A 10856-nucleotide genomic window follows, 5' to 3' on the forward strand; every position below is an offset into this window, starting at 1 on the left:
TTGGTCTAGTATAGAGTTAGGTTAGAGTTAGGTAAAGTGTGTTTCTTTACCGTTGTACATTTTGTAACTTACAATCCGACGGTCACGATATGTAGTGATCCGACGGTTCACTCTCACCTCGGTATTACCGACACTTGATCCGTGGTTTGACACCCGATTGGTTCATGAGTTCTATTTAAAGCGCATGGAGGGTCATTGTTCGGGTAATCTGTGCATGAGAGAAGCTTATGTAAATTTTCATTCTTTGATTAATAAATTGCCTGTAGTACCCACGTTGGGACAGGCCGTGGATTGTTTCCCTCCTTGCACTTTGAGGGTTTTAACCACGTCAAAAATACTGGTGTATTGATTTGAGATCTGGTTGTGAGCGGTGTCCTTTTGGTATTCTTTCTGAGGAACTTACCCTGTAAATTCCTACATATATTACCTAGGTTCTTGCATATTCTCCCTTCTATTCTGTCTTTGAAATTCTTATCAATTCTGTTCTCAATTCTTAGTTTCCAACGATACGTTTGAGCCTTACATCATACACAAACCTGAGTCATGTAATAGGTTCTGAGTGGGGATCGTGTTGGAATTAGGTATGTAGTCAGAGAGCTAAGTCATTGAATCCAAAACTATTCATTGTAGTAGTCAAATGTCCATATTTTTCTTATGAGATATTGTCATATGTGCTGGGCAGATTTGAAGGAGGAAATTAATGAGTATGCCATGTAATAGTTTCTATTGTTTGATGTCATTACCAGTACTATCTATGTATAGGGTTGAATGCAAGGGTAATCTAAGACAGTGTTATAGGCTGAGTACGAGTTTAGAGGAGAACATATTTTAATGAACATAATTGTTGTTAAGTTACATATCACAAAAGGTTGAGTGTTAGGCCATCATGCCAGGTATGCTACTAGTAAAAGGTGAGGGGACTGTATTGAGTCAGCTGGTCATATTCTATTGTGTTGTCAGTCTATTCTAATAGGAGTCAGCTTGATGTACTTACCATCATTGAACAATTAGACATGGATCAAACCTTTATAGACTCTCTTCATAAACTGGCAGCAGAAATCAGCAAACCCTTCTCAAAGGGGTTCTATGTCATTCTTCAAAAAAAACAGCCAAGAGATGCGCAAGAGGGGTAGGAAATAGGACACAAAATCTATGCTCTTGGGACAGATTTGGAGCACATGAAGGTCACATGGAAAGTTCTCTTCAAATTTGATGAACTAGATGCCCTTCTTTCCAAAGTGAGCCAGTTAGAAGGGAAGAAACTAATTTGGGCTCTAAAACCAGTGATGCTTGCTCTCATACAACACAAGTTCTTGGGGGAACCTTGTGAAGGGGTCAGAGTTCCAACTGTATCTTGTCTTAGTAACATCATGAGACTAACTGCCCCTATAGCTCCTTACAACGATGATGTGATGAGAAGAGTTTTTAGATTGATAGTAGAAACTTTCCAAGGTGTGGACAATAGTGCAGGCTCTACCTTTGGGAAGAAACTTGATATTCTAGGAGGCATGGCTGTGACTAGGAATTATGAGATCCTGTTTGATCTGGAGTGTGACAATTTGACCCTACAGATGTTCTAATGCTTCTTCAACATTAGGAAACATCATCCTGACAAAGTCATAACACACATGCAGTCCATCTTGTCCTCATGTATGAGAGGTCATGATGCCATTTGTCGGGAGTTGCAGTCTTGATTGTTGTCTATTTGGAGGAGAGAGCAGTTGTTCTCACTTGTTGCTTATGAGCTATTCGAGAGGTTGGTTGAGCTAAACATTGGGTTGTTTAGGAGGCAGTTGACCAGGGAGGAGCAGCTCAAGATTGGAGGATCATGCAACAAGAATGAAATGAGGAGGAAGGGACTTTGCTTTGTCTGCAAGGGACCTAACGACTCATGCTTGAGTGATGATGGGGAGATGATAGAGGTAGAGCAGGAAGAGATTCCTTCTGACTTTCAGGGTGAGGACTATTCTTTGGATGAGTCCATGGGTTCATACGATGATACCTCTGAGGAGCACGAGCAGTCATGTGGAGTTAATGTAAGTAGCCCAAATGTGCATTCATGTGTGGTAAAGGAGTATGATGAGCAATTGATTGTTCCCAAGAGGGAAGGAGACCCAGGAGCAGATGAGCGACTAGTGATTCAGCATAGGGAGTAGGAGACAGATGACACACCCAATGTGCGGGACGGGCCAGTGTTGGAGAATCAGCTAGTGGCTCATGTTGAGCCCATGATGGATGATGAGCAGACACCCTTGGGGCCGACCATTGGAGTGGGGTAGACAGATGTGCAAGCAGCCTCCAGGGAAGCAGTATTTGCAGACACTTGTCCTCTTGAGATGTTGGAGATTGATAGGTAGTCTTACACGAGGCTAGTAGAAGATAGGAGCTGTTGGAGATGATGGGGCATCCATCTTTGGGTCGACCCATTGATGAGGTGAAGGTAGATGAACAGGCAGCTGGCAGAGCTGCAGGACTTTCAGGGAGCATCCCTCTCTAAGAGTATATAGATAGGGCTTGCAACACAATGTGCTCACTTCTTCCTATTAGAGGGAGGAAGGCAAAATTTCTCGGACTTGTTTTGATTGACCGAGTAGAGCCTCAGGAGTTGAGCATGGACCAGTTTTCAACATAGCATACATACCCCTTACGTAGGTGTCCATACATTAGATTGGCGAGAGATCATGAGCTGGTATCCTTTTGATGGAGTGTCATTTTTAGTCAGGAGCACTGTATTGCAAGAACCCTCCAAGGTGAGGGATATCACATGCTTCAGTTGGCAGCAAGATGTAGGTTGGCCACTCATTAGTATTTCAGCACTACTTCAACATGATGAGGTTGACCTTGGTCTATGCCAAGGGTTGGATTGGAGAGAGGTGATGAATTGTGCGACGGGTGGAGGAGCGTTCACAGCTAAACTTATAACACAGCAAGAGTCGTGGAGCCTTGTTGCTCCTTCTTGGCGACATTGGGATCCAGGAGGATTTGTTGATGACAGGTTTCATCGGAGATTGATCTGGGATACGGGTATCGAGAAGTCCGTCCATGGTGGGTTGACACAGTAGCAAAGCGTCACCCAGTGTTTTGCATGGGATCCTGGCATTGGGTCTCGGTTGCGTTGGACCACCAGATTGTTCCACATATTTGGATTGCTTGAGGGCAAGCAATCTTAGGGTGGGAGGACTATCATGTCCCCATTTTTATCCTTCTTCATAGTGTAGCTAGGGTGGATTTCCAGGGCAGGATATGGCTAGGTCAATGGAGCAAGTTTATGTCATCAAGGGTTCAGATGGAGTTTTGCAGAGTTTTTATGGGATTTGATGGCATTCGCTTGGCATATTCCATCATTCGCACTGTTTGCCTTTCGTTCCGTCTCATTCCAACAACTTTCAGAAATCAACATTATTATTGGGCGTAACTTAATTAATTATGCTCAAGGTGGCATCCCGAGGAGATTAATTGGTAGAACACCTCAGTGTAATAGCTCGTTGGAACTAGAAAGGGAATATATACAGGATGGGATGGTTAGATATGAGTTTCAGTGGCCTGAGGAGACATGGTGGCAAATTTACCCTTATCCCGCATTAAAAGAATATTTTAATTGAAATAAAATAGGGACAAGTGCTCCATGATTAAAATAATAATAATATAGAAAGTTATAGAGTCCATCAAATCTATAAAAGAGGAGAAGACCATTAGATGACATCTTGGATTGAGTATTGTTTCTTGTATGAGAGGCTGGGAATGTGGTTCTCTACTATATTGGTAGCCCTAAGACGAAAACCCTCAGGTGATTTAGAGAGATTGGACAAGCACCCATCTCCCCTTGGTGGATTCATATGGAATCCACAGGTGTAGTGATTGTTTTCTATTTCAATTTGGAGACCGGAGAGTCATTCCCAGCTATTGTATTGGCTTTTTTTCCATATGTAATAAAGTTGGATTTTGGTTGTTGCATTTCTCATTGTTCCTCATGTTGTGATTTTTAATGAGATTTTATGCAATTTGTGTGTTTATGTTTTAGTGAAATATCTGGTGTTTGGGTTGTACATGGCAATCTTCTATTAAATGAACAGAAATTTTATATTGAAAAGTTTGTTCCAAATTTTCTTGGTTTGGGACATTACATTTTAAAAAGTTTAACATGTCTTTGTAGTGTTGTCTTAATCAATCCTAATTGACTGAGACTGCAACATTTAATTGTCAACCCATGGTAGGTCTTATTGTTTCAATGGAGTTCGCAATGTTTGTGCCGATACACTACAACCAAGAATGAAAAATAGAAAAACAGTAAAAGATGTCATTGAATCAAATTGCAAAAATCAAATAATTAATGTAGAAATTAAAATACTCCACAGAATTGAAAATGCACTTCACAATTACCAGAGTAAGGGCGTGCCACACAATAAACTAATGACTACACCAGCTGGTCACTATCATTTTTTTTAATCACCAGTGTAACAACATAATATAATCTGGAACAGAAGTAGATGTATTTCAAAAATTGTACAACAATAGCATAAAACCATATGACAATAAAAGAAACAATAATGTACACTATTTCTACTGCTGCAGTCCCTGCTAAAGAGGAAGGCCCTTCCTCCCTAGCAGGGGTGCAGGAATAACATGAGATTAGTTAACGTATCATATGAAGAGCAGTAACATCATCACCGTAGTGATTTTAATATTAAAATAAGAGCAGAGTAATAGTGCTTTTCTATATGCCATCCTTGTACATAGGAAATCAAGTTTCTTTTATAATTATTACATACCCGAAATTAGGAATAGATCAGTAATGAGAATCTCACGATTCTCATGCTGATAAAAAATAAAAGTAGTTACGACCTATTTCTAAATACAAATACTTCTCAAATACATTGGTTAAGATTGCAACCACTTGGGTCTGTTGCTTCTAAAATAAACAATTCCTAACACCCGACAGCTGTTATGTGGAATAGTACCCACAACTTGCCAGCTCCGGTGCAACAACATCCTGCGAGTGAATAGCGGTTCGGGATGTAATGACAATCATTAGCGATAACACCCTTGGTGTAACAGTGGTCCTCTGTATCATCACGTAGTGTAACAACAACCTGTAACAACATATAGTGTGTAATAGTGAACTGCTCCACCCTTCTCTGAAATCGATCAACGTTACCTGTTTACTCCATAACCTTGTTCCCACGAGAAACACCTGAAAAAGAGAAGAGCTTCCAAAATACTCCTCCAATGCTCACCCCAGTTAGCCACAAAAAGGAATATAGTATCATATTATTCAGCAAAACATGGCAAAATAACATGATAGTGGAATAGGTTGTATAAATGAGAAAAATGGTGATTAATCATGTAAAGTTTCATGGGCCTAGAGGATAAGAGGATCAAAACTGGGGAAAGAAGGTGCAGAAAATAGGTAAAAATTCACACCCAACATCTCCCCCCAATTAAAGCAACTGCATGTCCCCATGCAGAACCTCAGCTTCTCCTACTATACCCCTGATGCAAGTCTGTAAAACTGTAAGCACCGACAATGTCTTCACCCGTAGCTCTGTACCCCTGAGTGGCCATCAACTGTCGTGACCAATATTCTTCTTCATAATCACATAGGTGGTAGTTTGGCTGGTACTCTTCTACTGGTAACCAAATCAAAGGAAATTTAAATCTGAGCCCGATCCAAAATGCCCCCAATGTCTGCACGATCCGAGCATACTCGGGCACCCGTGTAATAACAGCCACAAAATTTTTGTATTCAAAAGGATCCCCTTCTTGCAACTCAGCGCTATAGGCTTCGGTGCGTTTAAGGCATCCTGCTAGCGCTCAAATTTTCATTTGTGCATGAAAATTGAGGCAAATCCTCACAATCCTCTTCCTATAGATGGTTGATTGTTCCCTGATCTCTGGGGTGCTCAAGAACAGCTTAAACTCATGCCTGAGTTCATAAACCATCCCTGGTTCTGCTCTGACCCATAACGTTGTCCTTTCTTCATTAGTTTCGGCTGATTTCATGGCCAGATGCCATTCAATTTGGTTTCTCATAAATGAAAGAAAAGCCCGCAACTGCAAATCTCCCATATAGGAGAAGACACTTGCTACCATTTTTGTGCTGACATACTCACACATGATGTTATGCAAAAATAGCTTGCAAAGCAAGCTCTGTTCATCAAAATCGCAAGTGCGAAAAATCTCAAGAAAAGTTCGGGTAGAAGAACCCAAATAAGACCTATTCTCAAAAATGCTTTTAACTGAAATAAATAATATCATTCCCAAAGGAACATTGGATACAATGGGGACCACTGCCTTCATGCTAGCAGGTTCAAGGCAAGATCACAAAGCTTTGTTTTGTCATTCATCAGATCCAGGACCTGCTGCTATAATAGCTACATTTGTTCGTCCTTTTTCTTCATGGCTTCCTTATGTCTATGTGTTTCCCATTCTCTTTCCCATTCTTCCTTTAACCACTTTTCCCTAAGGGAATCCATCATCCTTTTGTGTGCCTTGAACGAGATCACCCCCTCTTGTAGAGAGAGCGCTTGTTGCTTCCATTTCTGTAGCTCTGGTAACAACAACATCTTTTCAGAACACCATCCTTCATCAGGACTCGATGTTCTCCCACATGCACTAACAATTGAGGGTGTAACAGCCTCCCGAGGGTGAAACTAATCCATTTCGGCTGCTGGTTCTTGTGTAATAGTAGTGTCGTCAATGTATTTTTGTATAACAGTTTCCTTCTCTCCCTGATCAGATTCCATTCCCACTGCTAGTTCTTGTGTAACAACAGCGTCATCCATAGGTTTTTGTGTATCATTTTTCCCTTGTTAGGTTCTGTCTCCATTGTTGGTTCTTGTGTAACAGTAGTGTCAATCACGGGCTCATGGATATCAGCTTCTTCTTCCTTTCCTTGGCTGACTTCTGTCTCCACTACTGGTTCTTGTGTAACAACAATGTCAACCAAGGGCTCCTCTGTATCTGCTACCAAAGTACTCTCGGTGGACTGCACCATCTTAGTTGCTGGTTCTTGTGTAACAACAACGTCTTCAATGAGTTTTTGTGTGTCATCCTCCCAGGATTTGGTCTGTGTTTCCCTCGAGATGGTGTCTGTTGCAAAAACTCTAAACCTCATTGTCACTAGCTTCTCAGCACAGGGCGTGCACACAACACCCGAGACATCTCCCTTCTTGGCCCTGTCTACGACCTTGACCAAAGTGTCTAACCCAGGGCTCTTGCCTCTACCTTCCCCTTTGCTAGTTTTTCCCTTAGCTCTCTATTCTCATTTTCTAAATTTTCAATTTTTAATAGCAAGGATTGAGTTTCGCTCTTACCAGGTGAGGAAGATTCCTCCGGCTGAGCTTGCTCCTCGTCCTTCCACTCTTTGGCCTCCTCGTTCTTCTTGAACATGGATGGGGACTCTGGGTGCCCACTAACCCTTATTCTCTTCTTTGGCCGCCTATCAGCAATTGGTTTGTTGACTGCCTCTTACCAACCCTTACTTTTGAAGGTTGGGGCTGCTCCTTTCTCTCCACTGGAGTTTCCTCAGACATCCCAGTTTGTTTTTTGTGGGTAGTTATGTCCTTCTTCCTCATGAATTCCTCCCAATTCCTTCCCTGGTGAGTTAGGGCGTCCAACATAATGAGTTTGATGAGGCCATGGTTGGTGACACATGTTTATGGATGTGCAACTATTTTTACGGTCGCGACCATATGCTTAATGTTTCTCAGCAAGAAGTAGGGAAGATTTATCAGCTGTTGATGCCGAAGGTGGTTTAGCAATGGAAAGTGGTAATTGAACATGGTTTTTTCCTTCCCTCACAAGTGATGTACTTGATGAGGTAAAGGGAAACATCAGTCCATGGCTGGGGAAGTGACAACCTGTCAATCCCCCTCCCTTTCTTCATCAGTTTTTCCTCCTCCTGGAGGAAATCCTCCTTCAAGGAGGGGTCATTAACTTTCTTGTTAAACCACCTTTTTCCTTCCACTAGTAATGTCGTCACTTGGGCAATCACCTCTTCTGTAACCTCTAGTGTTAATCCCCTAACCTCCGTCTGATTTCTCTTTAAATTCTTCGCAAATACCATGGCAACTCCCTCGTCTGATCCCTCCAACCTCTGGAAGAACTCAAACCATCTTGCGTCCTTCAAAATCTGACATGCTTCGGGGAAATTCTCCAAAGCTTTTGTTGACCTCGGTTTATGCTGAATTGTTGCTCCACCCATCGCTACACAAATTCAATGATGTTCTCCTTCCTTTTTCCCTCCTTTAGAAGTTCTGGAGAAGTCAACACATTACTAGGCTGTTTCAGCGTGCAACTGTTCTTTTCCACTTCTCTAAGCACTTTGAATGGGGATGCAATGCTCCAGTAGGGGTAAATGGTAGGGTGGCGTAGGTGAGAATTTCAAATTAAGATTTGCAATCATGGTTCGTACTGTGCAATAATGTTACCTTATTAATGCTAGGTTATGGGAGGTCTAGTCGGAGGTACAATTCCCTTTTTTGGTATGATCGGTCATTAAGTGACAATGATTACCAGATCACCATGCTTTAATTGCAGTTTTTTAAATATTCACAGGTCATGCAAAGGTCATGTCACAATATAATTCCCCCCAGGGCTTAATTGTGACAGATGACCTCGACTGTCAAAAGGGATATCATTTTAAACTGCCATAATTACTGAATAAAAGCGGATAATGATATTACCTTTGTATGGCGTACTTGGGTGACATGGGGAGAATTCGTTGGTGGCAAGGTGCGTGAACTTAACTCTGGTGGTCACGACAACTGTTTTCCAAACCACGATGATGTTTGTTGTCTGTTGTAATAAATAACTTACTCGAATTATCTCTAGAAGTCGCCGGTTGTTACATATGTAACAACCAAGACGACTATTATGTATTATTAATTTTTACAAAAGATAAAAACAAAGAAAAAGGTCATGTAACAACATTATTGTAAAATATGCTTGAAATAAAATTTTTTGTTACAGAGTGTGTAACAACCGCCACAAAGTGGTTTTCAACTGCTACAAAATTTTTTTTTCTGCACCCGAAAAAGGTTTTCACAACCATTTTTGTTGTTGTTGTTGTTGTTGTAAGTTTGAAGGTGTAACAATCGCCAATAGCGGTTGATTTATTGTTGTTACACTTATTGAAAAATTAGAATTTTGGCAGCATAGGGGGGGTTTTCCCCTGTTCCTGTAATTTGAAGATCTGAATTTGTGACAATGTTGACAAATGAATCCCTTGAAGCAGGTTTGTGATATAACTGAAGACGGTGCCCATGCACAAGCAATGGTGTCCTCTCACTATCAATGGTAACCAAATTTACAATCCCATTGTCAAAGGCTGCATCTACCTCATAGGGACCTAGCCACCTGGTGCAGAGCTTACCCTTGAAGTCTTTGAATCTTGAGTCATATAAGACAGCCCAATCTCCTTTCTGGAACTTCTTCTTCTTGATGAATCTGTCATGCCACTTAGCTCTCTATTGATGGATAATCTTTGTTTTCTAGATAGTAGCTAGTCATTTCTCCTCCAATTCATTGAGATGGTTCAATCTCTGCTTTTGTGTTGTAGCCAGATCCAAATTTATCTGCAATATTGTTCTGAGTGTCTTGATTTCGAACTCAATAGGGAATAAGGGTTTTTTACCATACACAAGTTCATATGGTGAGAATCTCGTGGTATTCCTCCATGTAGTCCTGTATGCCCACAACACTTCTAGAAGTTTGTTAGCCCAATTCCTTTGGTGACTGGCCACGGTCTTGGTAAGGATCCTCTCAATGAATTTGTTAGTGCTTTCCACTTGGCCATTTGCTTGTGGATGATAAGGTGTTGTGATTCTATGATGGATTTTATATTTTTTAGCCAACTTTTGGATCATATGGGATGTAAGTTGGGGCCCTCCATCTGTGACTATCTCCCTGGGTATACCAAATTAGACAAAGATGTCTTCACATAGAAAGTCTGAAACACCCTGCTCCATGGCTCTGGTTAGTGCCTTCGCCTCAACCCATTTTTTGACATAGTCAGTGCAGACCAAGATGTAAGATTTCTATCTAGATGAAGGATTAATTGGTCCCACAAAATCTAGGGCCCATTTCTCAAAAGGTTCTAAGACGATTTGGGGCCGTAACGACATCTCATCTGATTGTAGTGATTGGCCCATACTTTGGAAACTATCACATCCTTTCACAAACTTCTTTGCATCCTAAAATATTGTTGGCCAATGATACCCTGTTGAAAGGACTTTGTACCCTGTCCGCTTGTTTGTGAAGTGCCCTCCACAAGGTTCCTCATGACAGGCCTTAAGAATGTCAAAGATTTCATCTTCTCTAACACAACATCTGATCTAGAAATCTGGTCCAGTGTGATAGAGATCCCCATCTGTCCAAGTATAGGTAGCACTTTGTTGTATGATCTCTCTTTTCTCCTTGGAGGAAAAATATTGTGGAAACTTCCCTGCAGCAAGATAATTGGCTATATCTGCATACCAAGGTGAGTAAATAGAAATAACAAAGAGATATTCATCAGGGAAAGAATCCTCAGTAGGAATTCAATTTTCATCAATAGTTAATCTAGAAAGGAAATCAGCTACCACATTATCTTTTCCAGGTTTATCGACTATTGTGATATCAAATTCTTGTAACAACAATAACCAGTGTGTAATTCTACCATTGGTAATTGGCTTATTCATTTAGAAACAAATGACGGAGTGGTCAGTGTGTACAAATACTTGATACCTAGAGATATAATGTCAGAATTTATTGATGGCGTGCATGACTGCTAAGAATTCCTTCTCGTTCACTGTGTAGTTGAGCTTAGTTAGAGTTAGATTCTTGTTTATGTAGTAAATAGCATAAGGTTTCCTGTC

The sequence above is a fragment of the Pinus tabuliformis genome, chromosome 9 (genome assembly GCF_031772625.1).
Source record: "Pinus tabuliformis cultivar Carrire ecotype Pingquan chromosome 9, CPIR1, whole genome shotgun sequence".
In the NCBI taxonomy this organism is placed as follows: Eukaryota; Viridiplantae; Streptophyta; class Pinopsida; order Pinales; family Pinaceae; genus Pinus; species Pinus tabuliformis.